Raw genomic sequence first — 15,541 nt, 5'->3', positions numbered from 1 at the left:
AGAAGTGTATAGTATTTTGAATGTTTATTGCCGCCCAGCACACCCCACTTATATATTTGACAGACGCATTCTCCAAACTAATGGCTCTTGCGCTGCAACAGATAATTATAGGGGAGACTTTAACTGCCTCGTGGATCCCATGGTGGATAGAATTCCTAGAGGCCCCTCAACACTTTCTTTACAATCTAAGGAACTAGTGGACTTATGTGCTGAACTGGGATTGGTGAATGTCTGCTGGTGTCTTCACCCCACGGGTAGGGACTTTACGTTCTTTTCTAATTCACAAAAATGTCATACTAGGATTGATCCTTTCCTAACCCCTGCATTATCCTTGGATTCAGTAACATCCTGTACAATTGGAAATATCACTATTTCTGACCACAGTGTAGTATATTTAGAGATTGAGGTTAAGGGCAATGTTATAGGCTCTAGACACCGGTGAATAGATCCCTTTATTCTTAAGGATGGTAAGTTCATCAAATACTTTATCAATGCATTTAAAGTATTTTTAGACGCCGATGTGGATATGGTCACTAACCCGTCTATTCTCTGGGAGACTGATAATGCTTATGTCAGGAGGATTATTATTTCTTACTCTGCCTGTTAAAAATGACAGAAGAGGGAATAGCAATGCCTGCCTGAGGCACGGCTAAAGATAGCCAAGAAGGTGTATTTTGATAAGCCATTGGTGGCTAAGCTGCAGCAGGTTACAGCTCTTCAGTCCACCTTGAACTCCACGCTTACGCAGACAGCAAGGAAGGAACTTTCCTTTGCAAAATAAGGACTGTTTGAACATGCTGACAAGACAGGCAGGTAGCTCGCATATCTTGCCAGGAGAAAGAATGCCCCCCAATCCATTACCTCGGTTAGGGATGGGACTGGGATGGTCACTTGTGATTCAAAAAAGATCAATGCTGCATTTCAGAAATTTTATTTTGTATTGTATCAGTCTGAACGTTGTGAGGATGGATGGGCTAAGATGGAGTCCTTCTTTAAGAGCTTGGATCTTCCAGGTGTTACCTCTGAGCAGGCGTCTTTCCTTAATGCCCCTTTAACAGTGCAAGAGACACAGAAGGCTGTGAGACAGATGCTGAGTGGGAAGGCGCCTGGCTTTGACAGTCTTCCTAACGAGGTTGACAAAGAATTTATAAATATATTGTCAGGACTGATGTTAGACATGTATAATTACTCGTACAACCACAATTGCCTCCCGTCATCCTTAAGAGAAGCTGATATTTCTCTCATTCTTAAGAACGGGAAGACCCTGGAGGAATGTGTCTCCTATCGGCCCATCTCACCTTTAAGTTCTGATTTTAAAATTTTGTCTAAGGTTCTTGTGTTAAGATTGGAAACTGTGCTGCCTTTCATTGTCAAAGACGACCAGACTGGTTTTATAAAAGGCAGTAGATTCTCTAATAATGTCAGGAGGTTGCTGAATATGTAGCAAGCGTGTCAGCAGCAGTCGGTTCCGGATTAGTGATCGCTTTGGATGCAAAAAAGGCATTTGATTGGGTTGAGTGGTCATACCTTTTGTATAGGAGAAAGTGAGGACTGTAGATGCTGGAGATCAGAGCTGAAAATGTGTTGCTGGAAAAGCTCAGCAAGTCAGGCAGCATCCAAGGAGCAGGAGAATCAATGTTTCGAGCATGAGCCTTTCTTCAGGAATATCTTTTTTATACCCTTGAACAATTTAGTTTAGGTGAGGTTTTTGTTAGGTGGTGTGAGGGTCCTCTATAGTGATTGTCTGGCGGTGGTTCTCATCAATGGTGTGAGATCTAGTAATTTTAATATTTGTAGAGGCATCGGCAAGGCTGTCCCCGCTCACCTTAACTTTTTACATTGGCGATGGCGGAGGCTACCCTGAGGGACCCTAATATAGTTGCCCCGGAAGTAGGATCAAAATCGCAAAAGATCATGTTATACACGGATGATGTTCTTGTTTTCCTGTTGAATCCAGCGGTCTCAGTATCCTATTTGATACAATGTATAAATTCATTTGGCTCCTTTTCAAGTTATAAGATTAACTTCTCAAAATTGGAGGCCATGCCTACGGGGGGCTCTTAGGAGAATATTTGATGTGGAGGGTGAATCACAGCTCCCCTTTCAATGGTCACAGGAGGGTTTACTTATTTAGGTATCTTTGTTACTTCTGTCTTTGATCGGTTGTTTCAGGCCAATTTTGCCCATTTGCTCCTCAGGATTAAACAAGTTCTCCAGCGATGGAAGGGGCTTCCAATACCTTGGCTCGGCCGAGTAGCTCTTATTAAAATGTATGTCCATCTCTGTTTTCTATACCCTTTACAAATACTCCCCTTAATCTTTCCTAAGCAAACATTCCGGAGACTTAATGGATGGTTTAGCTCCTTTATTTGGCGCCGTAGGCGAATTTTTATCAAGCTAGCTAAATTGCAGTTGCTTCATTGGCAGGGGGAAGCGGATCTGCCGGATATTAAAAGATATCAATGAAGTTCCCTTCTATCCTTTATTAGTGACTAAGCTTGTGAGGACCCGGCATCAATATGGATAGATATTAAGGCCTCCCAGACAAAATGTCCCCTCATTAGCCTGTTGTTCTTGGATAAAATGAAGATAAGAGCGGTCTTTGTTTTTTTTTGGATAGAGTCAAAGTCTAATGTTTTGTTTGTTTACTTGATATGTAACTGTACAGAACTGAACTACATTTGTGACAATATATATGTATACACAAATATTTTGTATGAATAAAGTATATTTTGGAATTAAAAAACAACTGGACCTTGACAAACTTGACAAAAATGAGGACTGCAGATGCTGGAGATTAGATTCAAGGTTAGAGTGGTGCTGGAGAAGCACAACAGGTCAGGCAGCATCCGAGGAGCAGGAAAACCGATGTTTCGGACAGGAGCCCTTCATCAGGAATGCTTCATCTTGACAAACTTGAATCAGGACAGTACCAGGATCAGGCCACACCAGGATCAAGACAAACCTGAATCAGGACAGTACCAGGATCAGGCCACACCAGGATCAAGACAAACCTGAATCAGGACAGTACCAGGATCAGGCCACACCAGGATCAAGACAAACCTGAATCAGGACAGTACTAGGATCAGGCCACACCAGGATCAAGACAAACCTGAATCAGGGCAGTACCAGGATCAGGCCACACCAGGATCAAGACAAACCTGAATCAGGACAGTACTAGGATCAGGCCACACCAGGATCAAGACAAACCTGAATCAGGGCAGTACCAGGATCAGGCCACACCAGGATCATGACAAACCTGAATCGGGACAGTACCAGGATCAGGCCACACCAGGATCAAGACAAACCTGAATCGGGACAGTACCAGGATCAGGCCACACCAGGATCAAGACAAACCTGAATCAGGACAAGAGTGGAAGAGGACAACACCAGGATCAGGACAAAGCTGGATCAAGTCCCACACGGATGAGGACACTCCTGGATGAGAATATACCTGGAGGGAGTCACATCAGGATTAGGACAAACCTGGAGGAGGACACACCTGAGCAGCAGTGACCTGGAGACGTTGCCTTTAAGCACCGCCCCTTTAAGGGTTGCTGACGTTGCGCAGTTTGTGTTTGGCCGACGGTTCGCGGACAGCGGCGGCGGCGGTTGGAGTTGGAGCGGGAGCGGGAGCGGAGCCCGGGCCCGGTCAGTGAGAGAGAGAGGGGCAGCGGGGATCCCCCGGCTCCGGTTGAGGGGGGGCGGGGCAGGGCAGGAGCCGCGGGAGCTAGGCCTTGGTCACGGTCAGAGCTGGTCAATCGGTGTCGAACAGGCCGCCACTACCGGGGGGGAGGGGAGCGGGTGAGGGGAGGGGAGCGGGTGAGGGGAGGGAAGGGGAGGGGAGGGGATGGGGGGAAGGGGATGGAGGGGAAGGGGATGGGATGGGGGGGATGGGGGGAGGGGAAGGGGATGGGATGGGGGGAGGGGAAGGGGGGGGGGATGGGGGGAGGGGAAGGGGATGGGATGGGGGGGATGGGGGGAGGGGAAGGGGGGGGGATGGGGGGAGGGGAAGGGGATGGGATGGGGGGGAGGGATGGAGGGGAAGGGGATGGGGATGGAGGGGAAGGGGTGGGGGGGTGAGGGGAAGGGGTGAGGGGGTGAGGGGAAGGGGATGGGGGGGTGAGGGGAAGGGGATGGGGGGGTGAGGGGAAGGGGATGGGGGGGTGAGGGGAAGGGGATGGGGGGGTGAGGGGAAGGGGATGGGGGGGTGAGGGGAAGGGGAGGGGATGGGGAAGGGGAGGGGAAGGGGAAGGGGATGGGGGGATGGGGAAGGGGAGGGGATGGGGAAGGGGAGGGGATGGGGAAGGGGAGGGGAAGGGGAAGGGGATGGGGGGAAGGGGAGGGGATGGGGAAGGGGGAGGGGAAGGGGATGGGGGGAAGGGGAGGGGATGGGGAAGGGGATGCGGTGAGGGGAGGGGATGGGGGAAGGGGATGCGGTGAGGGGAGGGGAGGGGATGGGAGAGGGGAGGGGATGGAGGGGAGGGGATGGAGGGGAGGGGAAGGGGATGGAGGGGAAGGGGATGCGGTGAGGGGAGGGGATGGGGTGGAGGGGATGGAGGGGAGGGGAGGGGGGGGGAGGGGAAGGGGGCGGTGAGGGGAGGGGAGGGGAAGGGGATGGGGGAGGGGATGGGGAAGGGGATGGGGTGGGGGAGGGGTGGGAGTGGGGGAAGGGGATGGGAGGGGGGAGAGGATGTGGGGGAATAGGAGGTGGTGATCTAGAAGGACGGGTGGGGGACGGGGGAGTGAGGGGTGGCAGGGGGAGAGGGGGAGAGGGTTGGAGGTGGGAGGTGGAGGATTGGTGCAGGGATTGTATGCAAAGTGTTTCTTTAAATATGACTGTGTTTTCATGTTTCTGTAAAGCAGTTGTTACACAAGTGGTACTTTCCACTAACCGGATGTTGCCATCAATCTAAAAATATTTTGTCTACCGCACAATTGAGCAAGGTCAGATGCATTGCCAGGCATTTTGATAGGCTCCAACCATTAGCTAACCAAATCAGTCTCTATGTTCTGTATGTAACAGACAAGAGTACAGTGTGTACTCAAACAGATCCTATATGCAAAATCCACAAAACATTTTAGTGTCAAATGTAATTCTGTGATTGGCCTATACTTGCTAAACAATCCTGAGTGTGCTAATAGCTAACTGAACAATCAGTTTAAAACATTAATAGACATCATAATGCCTCATGTACACTTGTTAGAAACAGCATACATTCATAGCTAGAGGCCTGTTCTCTTTGAACAAAATTAATATTTCAAAGTCCTGAGCCTTTTTGAATTGTCGAAAACCTCAGAACCCATAGTTTCCTGATGTTTTCTTCATGTCTCAGTCAGTCAATCAAATTCTGAAACAATTCCGTACCCTTTTCTTCTGCTGTATAATTTGTGATAGTTTGTTTGAAGTTGGTATTCTTGCATTTACCCTGATGAGTGCAAGACAAAATGCTTCAGCAACTTGTCTCTTCAACAATGTTTGTTCTGTGCACAGGAGTATACATGCACAACAAAAGCACATGTTATTTGAAAATGTTACCATAGTTTGTCTATTTGTTGACTTGATGTATCAACTTGTTCAACTCATGGGTCTGTTTGGGCTGTTTGTTGCCCTCTGAAGAATTTTTGGACAATGGGAATATTAGGTACATATTGAAATTTAGCTGTTAGGAAGTAATTAAGGAGCAAACAGCACTTTGTTTCCAATGAAAATTAATAATAGATTGAAGTAATTATTATTTTATTGTTTGCACAAAAGGTGTGCATTTATTTTCTCCTGACCCCCCAACTCAAAAAAAAATCACCTTGTCTGCTCAGCTCCTTTTTGGCTTAAATGTGCTGCTTTGTGCTGGGAGTTGTGTCAGATACCAACAATCCATTACAATGTTTCTACTTTAGTCTTCCAGTCATCCTGAAGCTAGATGGAAGCAGAGCATGTCGTAGCAACTCTGGAAGTCCTGCAAGGAAAGTGACTGAATATAGGAGATGTGGTTAGTAAATTTGCAGATGATAGCAAAATTGGTATTGTAATCAACAGGGAAGATAATTACCTCAGAATACAATGGGACCTTGATCTTATGGGCCAAGGAATGGCAGATGCATTTTAATTTAGATAAATGTGCATTTTGGAAAGGCAAATCAGGGCAAGACTTAATGATGAGATCCTGGGAGTGTTGCTGAACAAAGAAACCTTGGGGTGCAGGTTCATAGTTCCTTGAAAGTTTAGTTACAGGTAGACCGGGTAGAAGAAGGCGTTTGGTACATTTATCTTTATTGGTCACTGCATTGAGTATAGGAGTTGGGGGGTCATGTTGGGTCTGGACAGGATGTTGGTTAGGCTGCTTTTGGAATATTGTGTTCAATTCTGGATGTTGAGAAACTTTAAAAGGGTTCAGAAAAAATTTATAAGGATATTGCTGGGGTTGGAGGGTTTGAGCTATAGAGAGAATAGGCTGGGGTGATTTTCCCTGGAGTGTTGGTGGATGAGGGGTGATGTTTATAGAGGTTTATAAACTCATGAGGGGCATGGATTGGTTGGTCAGGTCAGGTCTTTTCCCCAGGGAACGGGAGTCCAAAACTAGAGGGTGTAGTGTGAAGGTGCTGGTGTTGGACTGGGTTGGGAAAGATCAAAAATACATATGACACCAGGTTCTAGTCCAATGGGTTTATTTGAAAGCACTAGCTTTCAGAGCGCTGCTCCTTTATCAGTTGAGCAGCTGTCCGAAAGCTAGTGTTTTCGAATAAACCTGATGGACTCTACCTGATGTTTTGTGATGTTTTAGATTTAAGGTGAGAGAGGAGAGATCTAAGGGACAACTTTTTCATGCTGAGGGTGGTGTGTGTATGGAATGAGCTGCCAGAGGAAGAGGTGGAGGCTGGTACAATTATAATGTTTTAAAGGCATCAGGGTGGATATGTGAAATAGGAAGGGTTTAGAGGAATATGGACCAAATGCTGGCAAATGGGACTAGACCAATATCTAGTTGGCATGGATGAGTTGGACCGAAGGGACTGCTCCCCATCCTCTTAGAATGAGGCATGAGAGGCCTTTTTCAATTGTAGGTGCAGCTAATGGTGCATAATTTTTACTGTCAGCTACAATTTCAAAGGAGAATTTGTAAAAATGCTTTAAGCATGAGAGAATGTCATATGGTTGATGCGCCTTCGAAAATATAGTTCATCCAGTAAGTGCCAGAGTCTGAACGACCAAAACCTGTGATATCATTTTGAGGTTTGTGACAGCCCCTTGATGAGAGAGCGAGGGCCTTTTAGAGTGGGCTCTTGTTTCTTGGTTGGAGACCCTCAGCAATCATTGCTGCGGCTTGTGCTCCTGACCCCAGTTTTGGGAAGACTGGCTTTAGAATGACAGGGGATTGATTATTTGCTGATTAATTATTTTGGCATTGAATATTTTGTTTGCACTCGCTGTCCAATATTTCTCTTGCCTCTGTCCATTTATGTATATAAAATGGCAAAGAGCAATTAAAAGATTTAACATCCCACTACTTTATTTTCAGAGACATGTTTTGGTTTCTCTTGTTTCCCCAGGTTCTCCCTCTTCTTTCCCTCGTTGCTGTTCCTCTCAGTTATGGTGTGAACTGTAATGTGTGCGTGAAGTATACATCATTTGTGGAGTACTAGAGCACTACCTTACACATGAAATATTAGATGTAAAAGTGGACATTTACCTGTGACCAGGGTCATAAAAGTTTTCAGATGTCATTGTGGCTTTGGAAAGTAACTGTTTGCAAGTATTATGCCACGGTCTCGCAGGTTACGTTAGTCACACTTGTGTTGCCTGAGTTGAATACTGCTTTGTTTTAAACTAGTATTGTTGGTTGAGATCTAGAAATGTCAGTTTTGCGATACTGTAGTTAATATAGTATTTAGGATTTCTAAACACTTTTTTCAAACTGAAAAGATACTCACATGAAATCTGTTCATGCATCTATTAATTTAAATCAGTAAATTTCTTTTTCAAGATCACCTAGTTCCATGAAAATATTAAATGTTTCTTATATTGAAACACTGACAGTATATCAAAAAGTGCCTCATTGGCTGTGAGGAGCCATGACCTGTCTGGTGGTTGCAAAAAGTGCAATATAAATGCAAGTAAGTTTTTTTTTGGATAATTTTGCACAGTTGAAAAAATGTTGAATTGTTAGAGAAGTCTCTTTTTATTTAATTGAAACTTGCAAATTATTTTTTGTAATAGATCTGGGCATTTAGATAATGTGAGAAAATTAGTGTACAGTGATAAAACAAAGTTGTAGCTAATGTTGATGTTTGTGCTAGTTTTATTGCAGCATCAGAGCATAAATCTGGACATTGCATTGTGCAGGGTGTGAAGTTGGTTTGGATCTTGTCTGTTTTGTAAATACAGATTACGCACAAATTATATTTTTAACCACAGGACTATCTGTGAGCTATCTCTGTAGGAACTGGTTCTCCACTAGATGCGTGAGTGTCTTCCCTACCAGGATGTTTTCCTGATCCATAAAAGTTGCCATTACCATTTCCCACTGAAAGGCCAAGGTTGCTGCCAGTGAGGCAGGGAGCCAGAAGTTGAGGTTTTTGTCAATTTACATAGGTAAAACCAACAAATCCATTTCCATTTATTTTCAGACCCCTACGTTTAAGGTGCTGTTCACAAGCCAAAATTCAGACAATAGACAATAGGTGCAGGAGTAGGCCATTCTGCCCTTCAAGCCTGCACCACCATTCAATATGATCATGGCTGATCATCCTTAATCAGTATCCTGTTCCTGCCTTATCTCCATAACCCTTGATTCCACAATCCTTGGGAGCTCTATCCAACTCTTTCTTAAATGAATCCAGAGACAGGGCCTCCACTGCCCTCTGGGGCAGAGCATTCCACGCAGCCACCACACTCTGGGTGAAGAAGTTTCTCTTCATCTCTGTCCTAAATGGTCTACCTCGTATTTTTAAGCTGTGTCCTCTGGTTCGGCACTCACCCATCAGCGGAAACATGTTTCCTGCCTCCAGTGTGTCTAATCCTTTAATAATAATCTTATGTCTCAATCAGATCCCCTCTCAGTCTTCTAAACTCAAGGGTATACAAGCCCAGTCGCTCCAGTCTTTCAGTGTGAGGTAATTGCTCCGTTCCAGGAATTGACCTCGTGAACCTACGCTGCACTCTGTCAATAGCCAGAATGTCTTTCCTCAAATTTGGAGACCAGAACTGCCCACAATACTCCAGGTGTGGTCTCACCAGGGCCCTGTACAGCTGCAGAAGAACCTCTTTGCTTCTATACTCAATCCCTCTTGTTATGAAGGCCAGCATACTATCAGCCTTCTTCACTACCTGCTGTACCTGAATGCTTACCTTCATTGACTGGTGTACAACAACACCCAGATCTCTTTGTACAGCCCCTTTACCTAAATTAATTCCATTTGGGTAGTAATCTGCCTTCCTGTTCTTGCCACCAAAGTGGATAACCATACATTTATCCACATTAAACTGCATCTGCCATATATCTGACCACCCACCTAACCTGTCCAGGTCACCCTGTAATCTCCTAACATCCTCCTCGCATTTCACCCTGCCACCCAGCTTAGTATCATCAGCAAATTTGCTAATGTTATTACTAATACTATCTTCTGTATCAATAACATATATTGTAAAAAGCTGCGGTCCCAGTAATGATCCCTGCGGTACCCCACTTGTCATTGCCTGCCATTCTGAAATGGAGTCGTTTATCACTACCCTTTGTTTCCTATCAGCCAACCAACTTTCAATCCAAGTTAGTACTTTGCCCCCAATACCATGCGCCCTAATTTTGCTCACTAACATCCTATGTGGGACTTTATCAAAAGCTATCTGAAAGTCCAGGTACGCTACATCTACTGGATCTCCCTCGTCCATCCTCAGTTACATCCTCTGACAATGGAGTTACTCCATTATCTGCAATTTATGTTTGGAGTCTTAGCAGAATTAGTTACATTTGTTTCCGTGCATGTGATGTTGAAATTTAAACTTTGTATTTTTAGATATTCAACAGTAGTCAAACCTTGAACTGCAGAGATAAGTGCTGTTAATCTCTTCCATCTCCTGGTAACCAATGTGTAATTTATGGGCTTAAAGTTCAACAGTTACTGATTGTAGGCATCATCAAATGTACTTTAATTATGAGGTGGAAGATTTTGCAGGAGCTTTTTTTTTGAAACAAAAGACAGCAGCACTTGAGGGTCCCAGTCATCCCATACATTCTCAGTCTTTTAGGATGCTAAGTGTACAATCCCCTCATTGTAGCACCTGTTTTTGAGGGTACGATTATACTACTGGTTTAGTGCAAAGGTTAGGTGTTACAGTTGAGGTTTGAACTGACTCTGTAGTGAGCTCTGTCTCAAATGCTGCCTCACTGTCTTGAGGGTTTGACTGTAAACATGGCCCTAAGTGATTGCAATCTTGCAAAGTTAGATTGAGGAGAGTTGCAAGAATGGGAAAGTTTGTGTTCTTTGTCATATTTGTTCAGACTTGTGAAATTTTGTGGGACTGGAGTGCGGGCGGAAGTGGTAAATTTGAAAAGTAATGCCAAACAAGTTGGCAAAAGCTTTTGAAGAATTAAGGAACAAAAAAGTTTCTTAAAAGAAATCTGTCCAACTTCAAATTTAGACATTCACTTTGCAAAGTTAACTTTGCAATCTTGTCACATTTCTTATTTAGTTTTTTTTTTGAATGAATGATGTAATCTGCACAATCTTTGAAGCATTGTTGCTCTAATTAGTAGGGAAGTGTCCAAAACTTCCAATAAGCAATGTGCTGCCTATAAAACAAATGGTTTTGGCTGTTTTGATTTGCTGTTGTGGCCAGCTGCATAGCTGCTTGACCCAAAGGTATACCACCCTGAGGAGAAAGTGAGGTCTGCAGATGCTGGAGATCAAAGCTGAAAATGTGTTGCTGAAAAAGCGCAGCAGGTCAGGCAGCATCCAAGGAACAGGAAATTTGATGTTTCGGGCATAAGCCCTTCAGGAATGAGGAAAGTGTCCAGCAGGCTAAGATAAAAGGTAGGGAGGAGGGACTTGGGGGAGGGGCGATGGAGATGTGATAGGTGGAAGGAGGTTAAGGTGAGGGTGATGGGCCAGAGTGGGGTGGAGGCAGAGAGGTCAGGAAGAAGATTGCAGGTTAGGAAGGCGGTGCTGAGTTCGAGGGATTCGACTGAGACAAGGTGGGGGGAGGGGAAATGAGGAAACTGGAGAAATCTGAGTTCATCCCTTGTGGTTGGAGGGTTCCTAGGCGGAAGATGAGGCACTCTTCCTCCAGCCGTCGTGTTGCTATGGTCTGGCAATGGAGGAGTCCAAGGACCTGCATGTCCTTGGTGGAGTGGGAGGGGGAGTTGAAGTGTTGAGCCACGGGGTGGTTGGGTTGGTTGGTCTGGGTGTCCCAGAGGTGTTCTCTGAAACGTTCCGCAAGTAGGCGGCCTGTCTCCCCAATATAGAAGAGGCCACATCGGGTGCAGCGGATGCAATAGATGATGTGTGTGGAGGTGCAGGTGAATTTGTGGTGGATATGGCAGGATCCCTTGGGGCCTTGGAGAGAAGTAAGGGAGGAGGTGTGGGCGCAAGTTTTGCTTTTCTTGCAATTGCAGGGGAAGGTGCTGGGAGTGGAGGTTGGGTTGGTGGGGCGTGTGGACCTGACGAGGGAGTCGCGGAGGGAGTGGTCTTTTCGGAACGCTGATAGGGGAGGGAAATATATCCCTGGTGGTGGGGTCTGTTTGGAGGTGGCGGAAATGACGGCGGATGATATGCTGTATATGGAGGTTGGTGGGGTGGTAGGTGAGAACCAGTGGGGTTCTGTCCTGGTGGCGGGCGGAGGAGCGGGAAGCGGAGGAAATGCGGTGGAGGGCATCGTCGATCACGTCTGGGGGGAATCTGCGGTTCTTGAAGAAGGAGGCCATCTGGGCTTTACAGTACACCACCTGAGATTAACATAGAGTGCTTTTATGCTGTGTAATACCTGAAAAGAAATAAAACATCAAAAGGAAGACTTGCATTTCTATTGTAGAATGCTCCAAAATGCTTTACTACCAGATTAATATTTTGAAAGTGCACTTGCTGTTGTAAAAGTCTGTGTGGCAGCCATTTTGTTTTCAACAAACATCCACGAACAGTATGGTGGTAATGACCAGATAGAGTCATAGAGATGTACAGCATGGAAACAGACCCTTCGGTCCCACCGGATATTCCAACCGAATCTAGTCCCACCTGCCAGTGCCCGGCCCATATCGCTCCAAACCCTTCCTATTCATACACCCATCCAAATGCCTCTTAAATGTTGCATTTGTACCAGCCTCCACCACATCCTTTGGCAGCTCGTTCCATACACATACCACCCTCTGCTTGAAAAAGTTGTCGCTTTGGTCTCTTTCATATCTTTCCCTTCTCACCCTAAACCTATGCCCTCTAGTTCTGTACTCCCTAACCCCAGGGAAAAGACTTTGTCTATTTATCCTATCCATGCCCCTCATAATTTTGTAAACCTCTATAAGTTCACCTCTCAGCCTCCGACACTCCAGGGAATACAGCCCCAGCCTGTTCAGCTTTTCCCTGTAGCTAGGTCCTCCAACCCTGGCAACATTCTTGTAAATCTTTTCTGAACCCTTTCAAGTTTCACAACATCTTTCCGATAGGAAGGAGACCAGAATTGCACGCACTATTCCAACAGTGGCCTAACCAATGTCCTGTACAGCTGCAACATGACCTCCGAACTCCTGTACTCAATATTCTGACCAATAAAGGAAAGTATACCAAACACCTTCTTCACTATCCTATCTACCTGTAACTCCACTTTCAAGGAGCTATGAACTTGCACTCCAAGGTCTCTTTGTTCAGCCACACCCCCAGGACCTTACCATTAAGTGTATAAATCCTGCTAAGATTTGCTTTCCCAAAACGCAGCACCTCACATTTATCTGAATTAAACTCCATCTGCCACTTCTCAGCCCATTGGCCCATCTGTCCAGATCCTGTTGTAATCTGAGGTAACCCTCTTTGCTGTCCACTACACCTCCAATTTTGGTGTCATCTGCAAACTTACTAACTATACCTCTTATGCTCGCATCCAAATCATTTATGTAAATGACAAAACGTAGAGGGCCCAGCACCGATCCTTGTGGCACTCCACTGGTCACAGGCCTCCAGTCTGAAAAACAACCCTCCAACACCACCCTCTGTCTTCTACCTTTGAGCCAATTCCGTATCCAAATAGCTAGTTCTCCCTGTATTCCGTGAGATCTAACCTTGCTAACCAGTCTCTCATGGGGAACCTTGTCGAACACCTTACTGAAGTCCATATAGATTACATCTACTGCTCTGTCCTCATCAATCCTCTTCAAAAAACTCAATCAAGTTTGTGAGACGTGATTTCCCATGCACCAAGCCATGTTGACTATCCCAAATCAGTCCTTGCTTTCCAAATACATGTACATCCTGTCTCTCAGGATTCCCTCCAACAACTTGTCCACCACCGAGGTCAGGCTCACCGGTCTATAGTTCCCTGGCTTGTCTTTACCACCCTTCTTAAACAGTGGCACCACGTTTGCCAACCTCCAGCCTTCTAACACCTCACCTGTGACTATCGAGGATACAAATATCTCAACAAGAGGCCCAGCAATCACTTCTCTAGCTTACCACAGAGTTTTCGGGTACACCTGAACAGGTCCTGGGGATTTATCCACCTTTAACCGTTTCAAGACATCTAGCACTTCCTCCTCTGTAATCTGGACATTTTGTAAGATGTCACCATCTATTTCCTATTGTCTATATCTTCTATATCCTTTTCAACAGTAAATACAGATGCAAAATATTCACTTAGTATCTCCCCCATTTTCTGTGGCTCCACACAAAGGCTGCCTTGCTGATCTTTGAGGGGTAAAAAATGAGGTCTGCAGATGCTGGAGATCACAGCTGCAAATGTGTTGCTGGTCAAAGCACAGCAGGCCAGGCAGCATCTCAGGAATAGAGAATTCGACGTTTCGAGCATAAGCCCTTCATCAGGAATAGATATTCCTGATGAAGGGCTTATGCTCGAAACGTCGAATTCTCTATTCCTGAGATGCTGCCTGGCCTGCTGTGCTTTGACCAGCAACACATTTGCAGCTGATCTTTGAGGGGCCCTATTTTCTCCCTGGTTACCCTTTTGTCCTTAATGTATTTGTAAAAACCCTTTGGATTCTCCTTAATTCTATTTGCCAAAGCTATCTCATGTCCTCGTTTTGCCCTCCTGATTTCCCTCTTAAGTATACTCCTACTTTCTTTATACTCTTCTCAGGATTCACTCGATCTATCCTGTCTGTACCTGACATATGCTTCCTTCTTTTTCTTAACCAAACCCTCAATTTCTTTAGTCATCCAGCATTCCCTATACCTGCCAGCCTTCCCTTTCACCCTGACAGGAATATACTTTCTCTGGATTCCTGTTATCTCATTTCTGAAGACTTCCCATTTTCCAGCCATCCCTTTACCTGCGAACATCTGCCTCCATCAGCTTTTGAAAGTTTTTGCCTAATACCGTCAAAATTGGCCTTTCTCCAATTTAGAACTTCCACTTTTAGATCTGATCTATCCTTTTCCATCACTATTTTAAATCTAATAGAATTATTTCGCTGGCCCCAAAGTGCTCCCCCCACTGACACCTTTGTCACGTGCCCTGCCTTATTTCCCAAGAGTAGGTCAAGTTTTGCACCTTCTCTAGTAGGTACATCCACATACTGAATCAGAAAATTGTCTTGTACACACCTTAAGAAATTCTTCTCCATCTAAACCTTTAACACCATGGCAGTCCCAGTTGATGTTTGGAAAGTTAAAATCCCCTACCATAACCACCCTATTATTCTTACAGATAGCTGAGATCTCCTGACAAGTTTGTTTCTCAATTTCCCTCTGACTATTGGGGGTCTATAATACAATCCCAATAAGGTGATCATCCCTTTCTTATTTCTCAGTTCCACCCAAATAACTTCCCTGGATGTATTTCCAGGGATATCCTCCCTTAGCACAGCTGTAATGCTATCCCTTATCAAAAATGCGACTCCCCCTCCTCTTTTGCCTCCCTTTCTATCCTTCCTGTAGCATTTCTATCCTGGAACATTAAGCTGCCAATCCTGCCCATCCCTGAGCCATGTTTCCATAATTGCTATGATATCCCAGTCCCATGTTCTGTTTCTGTGGCGTTGGATGACGGGTAAATGTCTCATCTGAAGGTGGCGCATCCAAATGTACTACTTTGAAATGTCCTATTAGAGTTTGTGCTCTGTTTTTAGAGTGAGGCTTGAACAAAAATGCTACCAGCTGAGCCCCAGTAGACGACAGAGCAATGAACGAGCTGACTGTTAGAGGTGAAGTGTGAGCCAGTGACTCTGACACCAAGTATACTTGATATCGTTTCCATTGTTTATTTATTGGGATATGTAGCCATCCAGGTTTGAAGAACTCAACCATTCAGTTCTCTGGAAGAGTAGTTTTGTAATTTGCCCTGTATTTGCTATAACTGCTGTTAGGTTCTAACTTGATTTAACAGCTT

At 45.2% G+C, this 15,541-nt stretch overlaps 1 protein-coding gene across 2 annotated transcripts in view; it reads left to right on the top strand.

The window, feature by feature from the left end:
- The first annotated feature begins 3,565 nt into the window (after positions 1-3,565).
- Positions 3,566-15,541, top strand: part of tmem243b (transmembrane protein 243, mitochondrial b) — a 33,492-nt gene continuing 21,516 nt past the window's right edge. Inside the window, exon 1 of one of the 2 annotated variants that reach the window (XM_060842592.1) lies at positions 3,566-3,651. The gene's annotated coding sequence lies outside the window, so the exon portion shown is untranslated. Of the gene's footprint in view, positions 3,652-5,929; positions 5,991-15,541 lie in introns of those variants that run through there. The other variant, XM_060842593.1, reaches the window with a different exon arrangement.

The sequence above is a fragment of the Hemiscyllium ocellatum genome, chromosome 23 (assembly GCF_020745735.1).
Source record: "Hemiscyllium ocellatum isolate sHemOce1 chromosome 23, sHemOce1.pat.X.cur, whole genome shotgun sequence".
Classification (NCBI taxonomy): domain Eukaryota; kingdom Metazoa; phylum Chordata; class Chondrichthyes; order Orectolobiformes; family Hemiscylliidae; genus Hemiscyllium; species Hemiscyllium ocellatum.
This window is presented reverse-complemented; position numbering and strand designations above follow the sequence as displayed.